The sequence below is a fragment of the Bufo gargarizans genome, chromosome 4 (assembly GCF_014858855.1).
Source record: "Bufo gargarizans isolate SCDJY-AF-19 chromosome 4, ASM1485885v1, whole genome shotgun sequence".
NCBI lineage: Eukaryota > Metazoa > Chordata > Amphibia > Anura > Bufonidae > Bufo > Bufo gargarizans.
In genome coordinates this window covers 6,896,488-6,910,022 of record NC_058083.1, presented here as the reverse complement: position 1 = coordinate 6,910,022, position 13,535 = coordinate 6,896,488, and the positions used below count along the sequence as shown (strand labels likewise).

The 13,535-nt window shown below is 45.4% G+C and overlaps 1 protein-coding gene across 1 annotated transcript in view; it reads right to left on the bottom strand.

Annotated features, from left to right (window-relative positions):
* OPN5 (opsin 5) overlaps positions 1–13,535 on the bottom strand; it is a 76,988-nt gene that overhangs the window by 8,913 nt on the left and 54,540 nt on the right. The window lies entirely within an intron of this gene.

Sequence of the window (13,535 nt, the reverse complement as noted above, 5' to 3'; positions counted from 1 at the left end):
TTTTACTTAATTTTACCAGTGTCATGAAGTACAATATGTGACGAAAAAATAATCTCAGAATGGCCTGGATAAGTCAAAGCGTTTTAAAGTTATCACAACTTAAAGTGACACTGGTCAGATTTGCAAAAAATGGCCTGGTCCTTAAGGTGAAATAAGGCTGTGTCCTTAAGGAGTTAAGGACTGGTATAGGTGTGCTATAAACAGGTGTGATATACTGAAGGGTGTGATATACCTATAATATGCTTTCTAACAGAAAGTATATTATAGTGTATTTGTATTGTGCAGCAGTTGCGTGCTGTTCTGCTGCAATACCGCAGCTATATAGAGGGACAGACACTATTGGAACAACTAATTTCAACGGGTGTAATATACCTGTTGCCCTTAAAAATACTGATTAAGGGATGTGATATACCTTCTTCAACAAAATACTGATTGAGGGCTGTGATATACCTTTGCCCCAAATAAACAGGGTGGTGTGAGATAACTGTTGTGGCAAAAAAATTATTCAGGGGTGTGATATACCTGCTTCCACAAAATACTGATTAAGGGGTTTGATATACCTGCTTCCACCAAATATTAATTGAGGGGTGCGATATACCTGCTTCTATAAAATACTGATTAAGAGGTTTGATATACCTGCTTCTACCAAATATTGATTGGGGTCTGCGATATACCTGCTTTCACAAAATACTATTTAAGGGGGTCGATATACCTGCCTCCACAAAATACGGATTGAGGGCTGCGTTATACCTGCTCTCACAAAATACTGATTAAGAGGTTTGATATACCTGCTTCCACCAAATATTGATTGAGGGCTGCGATATATCTGCTTCCACAAAATACTGATTAAGCAGTTTGATATACCCGCCTCCACAAAATACGGATTGAGGACTGCGATATACCTGCTCTCACAAAATACTGATTAAGGGGTTTGATATACCTTCTTACACCAAATATTGATTGAGGCCTGCGATATACCTGCTTCCAAAAAATACTGATTAAGGGGTTTGATATACCTGCTTAGACCAAATATTGATTGAGGCCTGCGATATACCTGCTTCCACCAAATATTAATTAAGGGGTTCGATATACCTGTTTCTACCAAATATTGATTGAGGCCTGCGATATTCCTGCATCCACAAAATGCTGATTAGGGGTTTGATATACCTGCTTCCACCAAAAATTGATTGAGGGCTGCAATATATCTGCTTCCAAAAAATACTGATTAAGGGGTTTGATATACCTGCTTAGACCAAATATTGATTGAGGCCTGCGATATACCTGCTTCCACCAAATATTAATTAAGGGGTTCGATATACCTGTTTCTACCAAATATTGATTGAGGCCTGCGATATTCCTGCATCCACAAAATACTGATTAAGCGGTTTGATATACCTGCCTCCACAAAATACAGATTGATGGCTGCTATATACCTGCTTCCACAAAATACTGATTAAGGGTTTTGATATACCTGCTTTCTTTAAATATCGATTGAGGCCTGCGATATACCTGCTTCCACAAAATACCCATTAAGGGGTTCGATATACGTGTTTCTACCAAATATTGATGGAGGCTTGCAATATACCTGCTTCCACAAAATGATGATTAAGCGGTTTGATATACCTGAATCCACAAAATACTGATTGAGGGCTGCGATATACATGCTTCCACAAAATACTGATTAAGGGGTTCAATATACCTATTTCCACCAAATACTGATTGAGGTGTGCGATATACCTGCTTCCACAAAATACTGATTAAGGGGGTTTGATGTATTGGTTTCCACCAAATATTAATTGAGGGCTGCAATATACCTGCTTCCACAAAATACTCATTAAGGGGTTCAATATACCTGTTTCCACCAAATATTGATTGAGGGGTGCGATATACCTGCTTCCAACAAATATTGATTGAGGCCTGCAATATACCTGCTTCTACAAAATACTGATTAAGGGGTTCGATATATCTGTTTCCACCAAATATTGATTGAGGCCTGAGATATATCTGCATCCACAAAATACTGATTAAGGGGCTTGATATACCTGCTTCCACAAAATACTGATTGAGAGCTGCGATATACCTGCTTCCATAAAATACTGATTAAGTGGTTCGATATACCTGTTTCTACCAAATATTGATGGTGGCCTGCGATACACCTGCTTCCATAAAATACCGATTAAGGGGTTCGATATACCTGTTTTCACCAAATATTGAATGAGGGGTGCGATATACCTGCTTCCACAAATTACTGATTAAGGGGTTTGATATACCTGCTTTCACAAAATATTTATTGAGGGCTGCAATATACCTGATTCCACAAAAAACTGATTGAGGGCTGCGATATACCTGCTTCCACAAAATACTGATTATGGTGTTCGATATACCTGCTTCCACAAAATACTGATTAAGGGGTTTGATATACCTGTTTCCACCAAATATCAATTGAGGGGTGCGATATACCTGTTTCCACAAATACTGCTCTTCTCTAGGGACTTAAGCACAGGGTCATTTTGAAAATGACAGGCAGTGGAAGAGGCAGGCCCTTTCCGCAGGGGTGGTAGCGGTCGGGCAGGTGCACCAGGCCAGAGCCTAAGGGGGAAGTTTGATAAGGTGCGTGCGATTAATTCAAAGGGCGCACCAGAGTTAGTTGAGTGGCTCACTCAGCCTTCCGCTTCTGCACCCTCCTCATTCTCTGTATCTGCACCCTTCTCACTCTCTGCTGTGTGCACCGCCAAAATACACCACCACCACTACCATAGCCCCTCCATTCGAGTCAGAGGAATTATTTTTCCATCCATTCGTAGACCTTAACGTGGCCGTGCGCAGCCATTCTTGGCATCGGATGAGGAAGAGGAGGTAGCAACTGCCGCCAGCCAGCGGTCTGACAACAGTACCCAGATCAGCCCAAGGAGAGAGCTCCCCGCTGTTGCTGCCTACTCTGAGATGTCAGTGGTGGGGAAGGTGACGATGATGACGTGTCGATGGATGTCACGTGGGTGCCCACAAGAGAGGAAGAGGAGGGGAGTTCAGAGGGAGAGACGGATCAGCAGAGAGGGAGGAGAAGGAGGAGAAGCAGGCAGAGCTTGCAGGGCATAGTAGGCAAAAAGCAGACTGCAAATGTATCTGGAGCGAGCCATCCACCATGCATGGTCACTTCTGGTGCTCCCAGGACGCCGGCATATGGCTCCGCAGTGTGGGCTTTTTTTAACGTGTCAGCTCAGCTGCTGACAATACTGTGGCCATTTGCAGCCTCTGCTGTCAACGCATAAGTTGCAGTAAGCCAAACACTCACCTGGCCTCCCATCAACCAGCCCAGTAGGAGCAACGGCGTCAGAACCAACAAAGCCACTCTCCCGGCGCTCCACGTCCTGCCTCTTCTTCTTCTCCTCTCTCCTCCCATTTGTCCTCCACTCCACCTTCCACCGTGCCGTCGTCGCGTTCATCTTGCATAAGGCAGGCTTCCGTGGCCCAAATGTTCGAGCATGACGACGCCGGATAATCTTCTTGCCCAACAGCTGACTGCTGGCTTGTCGGAACTGCTAGCCCTTCAACTACTGCTATATAATCTGGTGGACTCGGAGGCAAAGATGCATCTGACCACAGACACGTGCCGGGAAGGTACATTACTTTTACTGCCCACTGTGTGAACTTTTGTAACCCGTGGCTCCGGTGTAGATTTGGTGTTACTCGGCTGACTCTTTTTTTTCCACTGCTACCGCCTCTTCCACTGCGCCCCCCAAGCTCTCCAGAACCTATTCGACGTCCCAGGTGAGACGTTGCCATACTTTGCTGCGGTTGTTGTGCCTGAAAGCCAAGAGCCACACCAATCCTGCACTGCTTTCAGCTCTGCAGTCACAGGCCGATCAGTGGCTAACTCCGCTCAATTTGACAGTTGGTAAAGTGATGTGCGACAATGGTGCCAATCTGCTAAGAGCGCTGAAACAGGGCATAATGCCACATGTGCTGTGCATGGCACACGTCCTGAACTTAGTCGTGCAGCGATTCATTGCCAAATACCCTGGGGTCCAGGATGTCTTGCAGCAGGCCAGGAAAATCTCTGTCCATTTTAGAAGATTTTACACAGCCATGGCTCGCCTTGCTGACGTTCAGTGGCAACACCACCTGCCCGTCAGACATCTGATTTGTAACAGCCCGACACGCTGCTACTCCCCCTTGTATATGCTTTATAGGCTGCTCCAGCAGAAATATGCAGTTAACGACTACCTGTATGAACTCTTCAGCAGGATAGGTTCTGGGGAGCTTGGTTTCTTTTCACCGCGCCAGTGGCTGCTCATGCACGACGCATGCAGACTTCTGCGGACATTTGATGAGATTTAAGACAAGTCAGCAGGAGTCTGAAGAGGAGTCAGAGGAGGATGATTGCTGGGGGGAGAAGGATCAATAAGAGCAGTGTTTGAGGGGGGACTTTTCGGAGATCCTTGGTGTTGTCTGTGGCTGGGGGAGGAGACCGAGGACGACATTCTCCTGGGTGATGAGCAGAAGCCAGGGCGCCCCACCGCTTCCAATTTAGTGCAAATGGAGGCCTTCATGCTCCAGTGTTTGAAGAGGGACCCTCATATAAAAAGCATAAATGGCAAGGATCTGTACTGGGTGAAAACATACTTTGACCCCCGATGCAAACACAAAATGGCCGACATGTTACCAGTTTTTGTTGCGGACACTGGCAGAGTAATTTCCACCCATAGTGAAAGTAGGTGCCAATCCTACTGAGCCAGCAAAAAGAGGGCTGTTTGAAGATGTGTTGGTCACTTCGGATATAAGATCAGTCTTGAAGCCAACCCATCGACAGCCGCCCCCCCGGATCCAGCCTCAGGGAACGCCTATGCTGACAGGTGTCCGACTACATCTGGTTAACGGCCGATGTGGACGCTCTGAGAAGCGAGCAACCCCTGTAATACTGGGTGTGCAGGCTTGACCTGTGGCCAGGGCTGGCACAATTTGCCATGGAACTGTTGACTTGCCCCTCATCCTGGACGTTCAACGCAGCAGGGGGGATCGTGACAGACAAGTGCACTCGCCTAGCTCATGACAGTGTGGACTACCTCACATTTCAAAAAATTAATGAGGCATGGATCTGGCAGGAGTTCAACACCTGCGACGACCACGTGTAATTGAATTTCCTCATGCCATCCCACACATATTGGCCACAACCCAGAACAAAGAATGGTCCTTGTCTTATGTATATACAGCAGCATAAAAGGCCTTTTCTGTCAGATGAATGCCTAATTTTTGGGGGCTGTAATCCAGTGGCCTATAGTAAAAAAAATATTTCGGTGACCGCCTAATGTATCTCCAGCCACATAATCACAAGTTCTTTTCTGTCAGGTGAATGCCTAATTTTTGGGGCCTGTACTCCAGTGATCTACAGTAAAAATTGTATCCAGTGACCGCCTAATGTACCTCCAGCCACATAATAACAAATTATTTTCTGTCAGGTTAATGCCTAATTTTGGGGGCCTGTACTGGCCTACAGTAAAATTTTTAGCTAGTGACCGCCTAATGTACCTCCAGCCACATAATCAGAGGTTATTTTCTGTCAGGTGAATGCCTAATTTTTTGGGTCTGTACTGGTCTACAGTAAACTTTTTATTCAGTGACCGCCTAATGTACCTCGAGCCACATCATCACAAGTTATTTTCTGTCAGGTTAATGCTAGTGTTGAGCGAGCACCAAAGTGCTTGTGTGCTTGAGTAGAACACTTTGCAATGCTAGTAAGTATTCCTATACAGTCGAAGTCTCATATATATATATATATATATATATATATATATATATATTTAGCCATAATATATTTACACATATTATTATATATTTAGAATATATAATATATTATAATATATGTAAATATATTATGGCTAAAACATCAGTAGTAGTTTCCCACATATTATGCATTCATATATATATATCAGAAGTATGATTATTTATATATCTATATATATATAATTTATTATTTTTTTTCTTTCTAGTAATTACACAATTATTTTGTGCTATACATTTTTTACAATTACAAATAAAATTGATAGATAAATCTATTTTTGAAAAAGATTGTGATTGGATTTGAACTCACAGCTTCTGAATCATAGCCCAGAACTTTAACCACTACAGTATATAACTTCATATCCAGTCACTTAAAAAAAAAAAATGTATATGAAACTTTTACTGTATAGGTCTCAGTAGAAGTAAGGTATAGTAGAAGTCTAATATTTTTATTTTTTTGTAACTGGCTATGCAGCTATTATAGCTGAGTGGTTAAGTGCCTTGCCTCTAATGCAAAAGGTTGAGTTGGAATCCTGTCAGAAAATTTTCTGAAATGCAGGCTAAATTAGATTTAAATACACTGGGGTGTCCCCAAGCACTGACTCCATATATGGACATAGCTATATAAGGGACTCCTAAGCCATGGTCTCACAGTGAGGGATTTCCTCACTGTACAGCAATCTTCTGCATAGAAATAGAGGCTAAATTAGATTTAAATACACTGACTCGAGCATCGCGCTGGAGCACACGTGGTGTTCGGCCGAGCATAGCGATGCTTGAGCCGAACTGATGTTCGGCCGAGGATGCTCACTCAACAATAGTGAATGCCTAATTTTTGGTGCCTTACTCCCGTGGCCTAAAATAAAAAATTTCTAGGCTCCAGCAGGGCATATTTTTGAGAGTTTCCCTTTAAGATGCATAAAAATGGCCCCTGAAGAAAATACATATTTTTTGTGGGAATTTTTGCCAATGATTCCCCTCTGGTATGCCAGTGTCCATGTTGTGGGACTATTTGTGCACTTCTAGCAAGTATTTGGTGGCTGAAAATATGACCTGAAGGTTTTTCAGGTTCGCCTGCCATTAACTCCTTTTGCTAATCTGACCAGTGTCACTTTATGTGGTGATAACTTTAAAACGCTTTGACTTATCCAGGCCATTCTGAGACAATTTTTTCGTCACATATTGTACTTCATGACACTGGTAAAATGGAGTAAAAAAAATATAATTTTTATTTATAAAAAAATACCAAATTTGCCCAAAATTTGGAAAATTTAGCAAATTTCCAAGTTTCAATTTCTCTACTTCTATAATACATAGTAATACCTACAAAAATAGTTATTACTTTACATTCCCCATATGTCTACTTCATTTTTGAATCATTTTGGGAATGACATTTTATTTTTTGGGGATGTTACAAGGCTTAGAAGTTTAGAAGCAAATCTTGAAATTTCTCAAGATCTGAAGTCACTTTGTGAGGCTTACATAATAGAAACCACCCAAAAATGACCCTATTCTAGAAACTACAAGCCTCAAGGTATTCAAAACTGATGTTACAAACTGTGTTAACCCTTTAGTAGAGTTGAGCGAACACCTGGAAGTTCGGGTTCGAGAAGTTCGGCCGAACTTCCCGGAAATGTTCGGGTTCGGGATCCGAACCCGATCCGAACTTCGTCCCGAACCCAAACCCCATTGAAGTCAATGGGGACCCGAACTTTTCGGCACTAAAAAGGCTGTAAAACAGCCCAGGAAAGAGCTAGAGGGCTGCAAAAGGCAGCAACATGTAGGTAAATCCCCTGCAAACAAATGTGGATAGGGAAATGAATAAAAATAAAAATAAAATAAATAAAAATTAACCAATATCAATTGGAGGGAGATCCCATAGCAGAGAATCTGGCTTCACGTCACCCACCACTGTAACAGTCCATTGTCAGATATTTAGCCCCAGGCACCCAGGCAGAGGAGAGAGGTCCCGTAACAGAGAATCTGGCTTCGTGTCAGCAGAGAATCAGTCTGCATGTCATAGCAGAGAATCAGGCTTCACGTCAGCCACCACTGCAACAGTCCATTGTCATATATTTAGGCCCATGCACCCAGGCAGAGGAGAGAGGTCCCGTAACAGAGAATCTGGCTTCATGTCAGCAGAGAATCAGTCTGCATGTCATAGCAGAGAATCAGGCTTCACGTCACCCAACATTGGAACAGTCCATTGGCATATATTTAGGCCCCGGCACCCAGACAGAGGAGAGGTTCATTCAACTTTGGGTAGCCTCGCAATATAATGGTAAAATGAAAATAAAAATAGGATTGAATGAGGAAGTGCCCTGGAGTCCAATAATATATGGTTATGGGGAGGTAGTTAATGTCTAATCTGCACAAGGGATGGACAGGTCCTGTGGGATCCATGCCTGGTTCATTTTTATGAACGTCAGCTTGTCCACATTGGCTGTAGACAGGCGGCTGCGTTTGTCTGTAATGACGCCCCCTGCCGTGCTGAATACACGTTCAGACAAAACGCTGGCCGCCGGGCAGGCCAGCAGCTCCAAGGCATAAAAGGCTAGCTCTGGCCACGTGGACAATTTAAGGACCCAGAAGTTGAATGGGGCCGAACCATCAGTCAGTACGTGGAGGGGTGTGCACACGTACGGTTCCACCATGTTAGTGAAATGTTGCCTCCTGCTAACACGTTGCGTATCAGGTGGTGGTGCAGTTAGCTGTGGCGTGTTGACAAAAGTTTTCCACATCTCTGCCATGCTAACCCTGCCCTCAGAGGAGCTGGCCGTGACACAGCTGCCTTGGCGACCTCTTGCTCCTCCTCTGCCTTGGCCTTGGGCTTCCACTTGTTCCCCTGTGACATTTGGGAATGCTCTAAGTAGCGCGTATACCAACGTGCGCTTGTACTTGCGCATCTTCCTATCACGCTCCAGTGCAGGAAGTAAGGTGGGCACAGTTGTCTTTGTACCGTGGATCCAGCGGGGTGGCAACCCAGTAGTCCGCACACGTTAAAATGTGGGCAACTCTGCTGTCGTTGCGCAGGCACTGCAGCATGTAGTCGCTCATGTGTGCCAGGCTGCCCAGGGGTAAGGACAAGCTGTTCTCTGTGGGAGGCGTATCGTCATCGTCCTGCATTTCCCCCCAGCCACGCACCAGGAATGGGCCCGAGCTGCGTTGGGTGCCACACCGCTGTGACCATGCTTCATCCTCATCCTCCTCCACCTCCTCCTCATCCTCGTCCTCCTCGTCCTCCAGTAGTGGCTGGCCACATTTGTACCTGGCCTCTGCTGTTGCAAAAAACCTCCCTCTGAGTCACTTTGAAGAGACTGGCCTGAAAGTGCTAAAAATGACCCCTCTTCCTCCTCCTCCTGGGCCACCTCCTCTTCCATCATCGCCCTAAGTGTTTTCTCAAGGAGACATAGAAGTGATATTGTAACGCTGATAACGGCGTCATCGCCACTGGCCATGTTGGTGGAGTACTCGAAACAGCGCAACAGGGCACACAGGTCTCGCATGGAGGCCCACTCATTGGTGGTGAAGTGGTGCTGTTCCGCAGTGCGACTGACCCGTGCGTGCTGCAGTTGAAACTCCACTATGGCCTGCTGCTGCTCGCACAGTCTGTCCAGCATGTGCAAGGTGGAGTTCCACCTGGTGGGCACGTCACATATGAGGCGGTGAGCGGGAAGGCCAAAGTTACGCTGAGGCGCAGACAGGCGAGCAGCGGCAGGATGTGAACGCCGGAAGCGCGAACAGACGGCCTGCACTTTATGCAGCAGCTCTGAGTAGGAGGAGGTGGCAACAGGAGGCAAAGAATGTTGCCCTGCGATCCTTGGCGGCGGAAGGACGTGCGCCAAACAGCTCTCCGCCTGGGGCCCAGCTGCCACTACATTTACCCAGTGTGCAGTTAGGGAGATATAGCGTCCCTGGCCGTGCTTACTGGTCCACGTATCTGTGGTTAGGTGGACCTTGCCACAGATGGCGTTGCGCAGTGCACACTTGATTTTATCGGATACTTGGTTGTGCAGGGAAGGCATGGCTCTCTTGGAGAAGTAGTGCCGGCTGGGAACAACATACTGTGGGACAGCAAGCGACATGAGCTGTTTAAAGCTGTCTGTGTCCACCAGCCTGAATGACAGCATTTCATAGGCCAGTAGTTTAGAAATGCTGGCATTCAGGGCCAGGGATCGAGGGTGGCTAGGTGGGAATTTACGCTTTCTCTCAAATGTTTGTGAGATGGAGAGCTGAACGCTGCCGTGTGACATGGTTGAGATGCTTGGTGATGGAGGTGGTGGTGTTGGTGGTACATCCCCTGTTTGCTGGGCGGCAGGTGCCAACATTCCTCCAGAGGCGGAGGAAGAGGCCGAGGCGGCAGCAGCAGAAGAGGTAGCAGGGGGAGCCTGAGTGACTTCCTTGTTTTTAAGGTGTTTACTCCACTGCAGTTCATGCTTTGCACGCAGGTGCCTGGTCATGCAAGTTGTGCTAAGGTTCAGAACGTTAATGCCTCGCTTCAGGCTCTGATGGCACAGCGTGCAAACCACTCGGGTCTTGTCGTCAGCACATTGTTTGAAGAAGTGCCATGCCAGGGAACTCCTTGAAGCTGCCTTTGGGGTGCTCGGTCCCAGATGGCGGCGGTCAGTAGCAGGCGGAGTCTCTTGGCGGCGGGTGTTCTGCTTTTGCCCACCGCTCCCTCTTTTGCTACGCTGTTGGCTCGGTCTCACCACTGCCTCCTCCTCCGAACTGTGAAAGTCAGTGGCACGACCTTCATTCCATGTGGGGTCTAGGACCTCATCGTCCCCTGCATCGTCTTCCACCCAGTCTTGATCCCTGACCTCCTGTTCAGTCTGCACATTGCAGAAAGACGCAGCAGTTGGAACCTGTGTTTCGTCATCATCAGAGACGTGCTGAGGTGGTATTCCCATGTCCTCATCATCAGTAAACATAAGTGGTTGTGCGTCAGTGCATTCTATGTCTTCCACCGCTGGGGAAGGGCTGGGTGGATGCCCTTGGGAAACCCTGCCAGCGGAGTCTTCAAACAGCATAAGAGACTACTGCATAACTTGAGGCTCAGACGGTTTCCCTGGTATGCATGGGGGTGATGTGACAGACTGATGGGCTTGGTTTTCAGGCGCCATCTGTGCGCTTTCTGCAGAAGACTGGGTGGGAGATAATGTGAACATGCTGGATCCACTGTCGGCCACCCAATTGACTAATGCCTGTACCTGCTCAGGCCTTACCATCCTTAGAACGGCATTGGGCCCCCACCAAATATCGCTGTAATTTATGGCGGCTACTGGGACCTGAGGTAGTTGGTACACTAGGACGTGTGGCTGTGGCAGAACGGCCACGTCCTCTCCCAGCACCAGAGGGTCCACTAACACCACCACGACCATGTCCGCGTCCGCGTCCCTTTCTAGATGTTTTCCTCATTGTTACCGTTCACCACAATAAGAAAAATATTATTTGGCCCAATGTATTGAATTCAAATTCAGGCCTTTTTTTACAGACACCTAACACTATCTGGCTATCTATTTAGGTACCGTATTACACTAATATAGGCACAGCAGTAACGACAGATTTAGCTGAATATAAATTTGAGGCCTAGTATTTAGGCGCTGGGTGACAGGTATAGGTTTACTGACAGAATTAGACTTGGAAATGCACAGTAGCGTGTGTGTGAAGTTATTCTGAATGACCCTATGTGCACCTTAAATCTTATATACCCTTTTAGGTATAGATTTAAAGTAGCTCTGATACAGCAGAAACCACTAAATTAGGAAATTGCTAAATTGGGAATTGTATTTCAACCCAGAACAAAAACTGTGCTTTGACGGACACTAAATAACTTGACCAGCCACAGCAATAACTGCAGATTTAGATGGATGTAAATTTGAGGCCTAGTATTTAGGCGCTGGGTGACAGGTATAGGTTTACTGACAGAATTAGACTTGGAAATGCACAGTAGCGTGTGTGTGAAGTTATTCAGAATGACCCTATGTGCACCTTTAATCTTATATACCCCTTTAGGGATAGATTTAAAGTAGCTCTGATACAGCAGAAACCACTAAATTAGGAAATTGCTAAATTGGGAATTGTATTTCAACCCAGAACAAAAACTGTGCTTTGACGGACACTAAATAACTTGACCAGCCACAGCAATAACCGCAGATTTAGATGGATGTAAATTTGAGGCCTAGTATTTAGGCACTGGGTGACAGGTATAGGTTTACTGACAGAATTAGACTTGGAAATGCACAGTAGTGTGTGTGTGTGAAGTTATTCAGAATGACCCTATGTGCACCTTTAATCTTATATATCCTTTTAGGGATAGATTTAAAGTAGCTCTGATACAGCAGAAACCACAAAATTAGGAAATTGCTAAATTGGGAATTGTATTTCAACCCAGAACAAAAACTGTGCTTTGACGGACACTAAATAACTTGCCCAGCCACAGCAATAACCACAGATTTAGCTGACTATAAATTTGAGGCCTATTATTTAGGCGCTGGGTGACAGGTATACGTTTACAGACAGAATTAGACTGGGATATGGCCAAAAAATAACCACACTATTGATGGTTAAATGCACTTGGTGTGACAGCTTGACCCTGATGTAGGATTTAGCCAAAAAGCAACCACACCATTGAGGGTTAAATGCACTTGGTGACAGCTTGCCCCTGATGTAGTATATGGCCAAAAAATAACCAGACTATTGATGGTTAAATGCACTTGGTGTGACAGCTTGACCCTGATGTAGGATTTAGCCAAAAAACAACCACACCATTGAGGGTTAAATGCACTTGGTGACAGCTTGCCCCTGATGTAGTATATGGCCAAAAAAAAACCAGACTATTGATGGTTAAATTCACTTGGTGTGACAGCTTGACCCTGATGTAGGATTTAGCCAAAAAACAACCACACTATTGAGGGTTAAATGCACTTGGTGGCAGCTTGTGCTGGCGCACCACAAGACGGCCGCCGATCACCCCAGAAAAAAGTGACTGAAAAACGCTCTGGGCAGCCTAAAAACAGTGAGCAATTCAATAGCAGCAGTTCAATCATCCACAGCTGCAGATCGATCTCTGAATGAAGTCTTTTGGAGGAGTTAATCACTGCCTAATCTCGCCCTAACGTCGCAGTTGCAACCTCTCCCTATACTGATCAGAGCAGAGTGACGGGCGGCGCTATGTGACTCCAGCTTAAATAGAGGCTGGGTCACATGCTGCACTGGCCAATCACAGCCATGCCAATAGTAGGCATGGCTGTGACGGCCTCTTGGGGCAAGTAGTATGACGCTTGTTGATTGGCTGCTTTGCAGCCTTTCAAAAAGCGCCAAGAAAGCGACGAACACCGTACCCGAACCCAGACTTTTACGAAAATGTACTATACAGTTCGGGTTCGCTCATCCCTACCCTTTAGGTGTTCCACAAGAATTAATGGAAAATAGAGATACAATTTAAAAATTTAACTTTTTGGGAAGATTTTCAATTTTATTAATTTATTCCAGTTACAAAGCAAGGGTTACCAGCCACACCAAACTCAATATTTATGGCTCTAATTCTGTAGTTTACAGAAACACCCCATATGTGGTCGTAAACCGCTCTACGGGCACACGTCAGGGCGCAGAAGGAAAGGAATGCCATACGGTTTATGCCATAAATGCCATACAAACTATGGGATAGGGTTGCAGTTTTGTTGGTACTATTTTAGGGTACATATAATTTTTGTTTGCTCTATATTACACTTTTTCTAAGGGAAGGTAACAAGAAA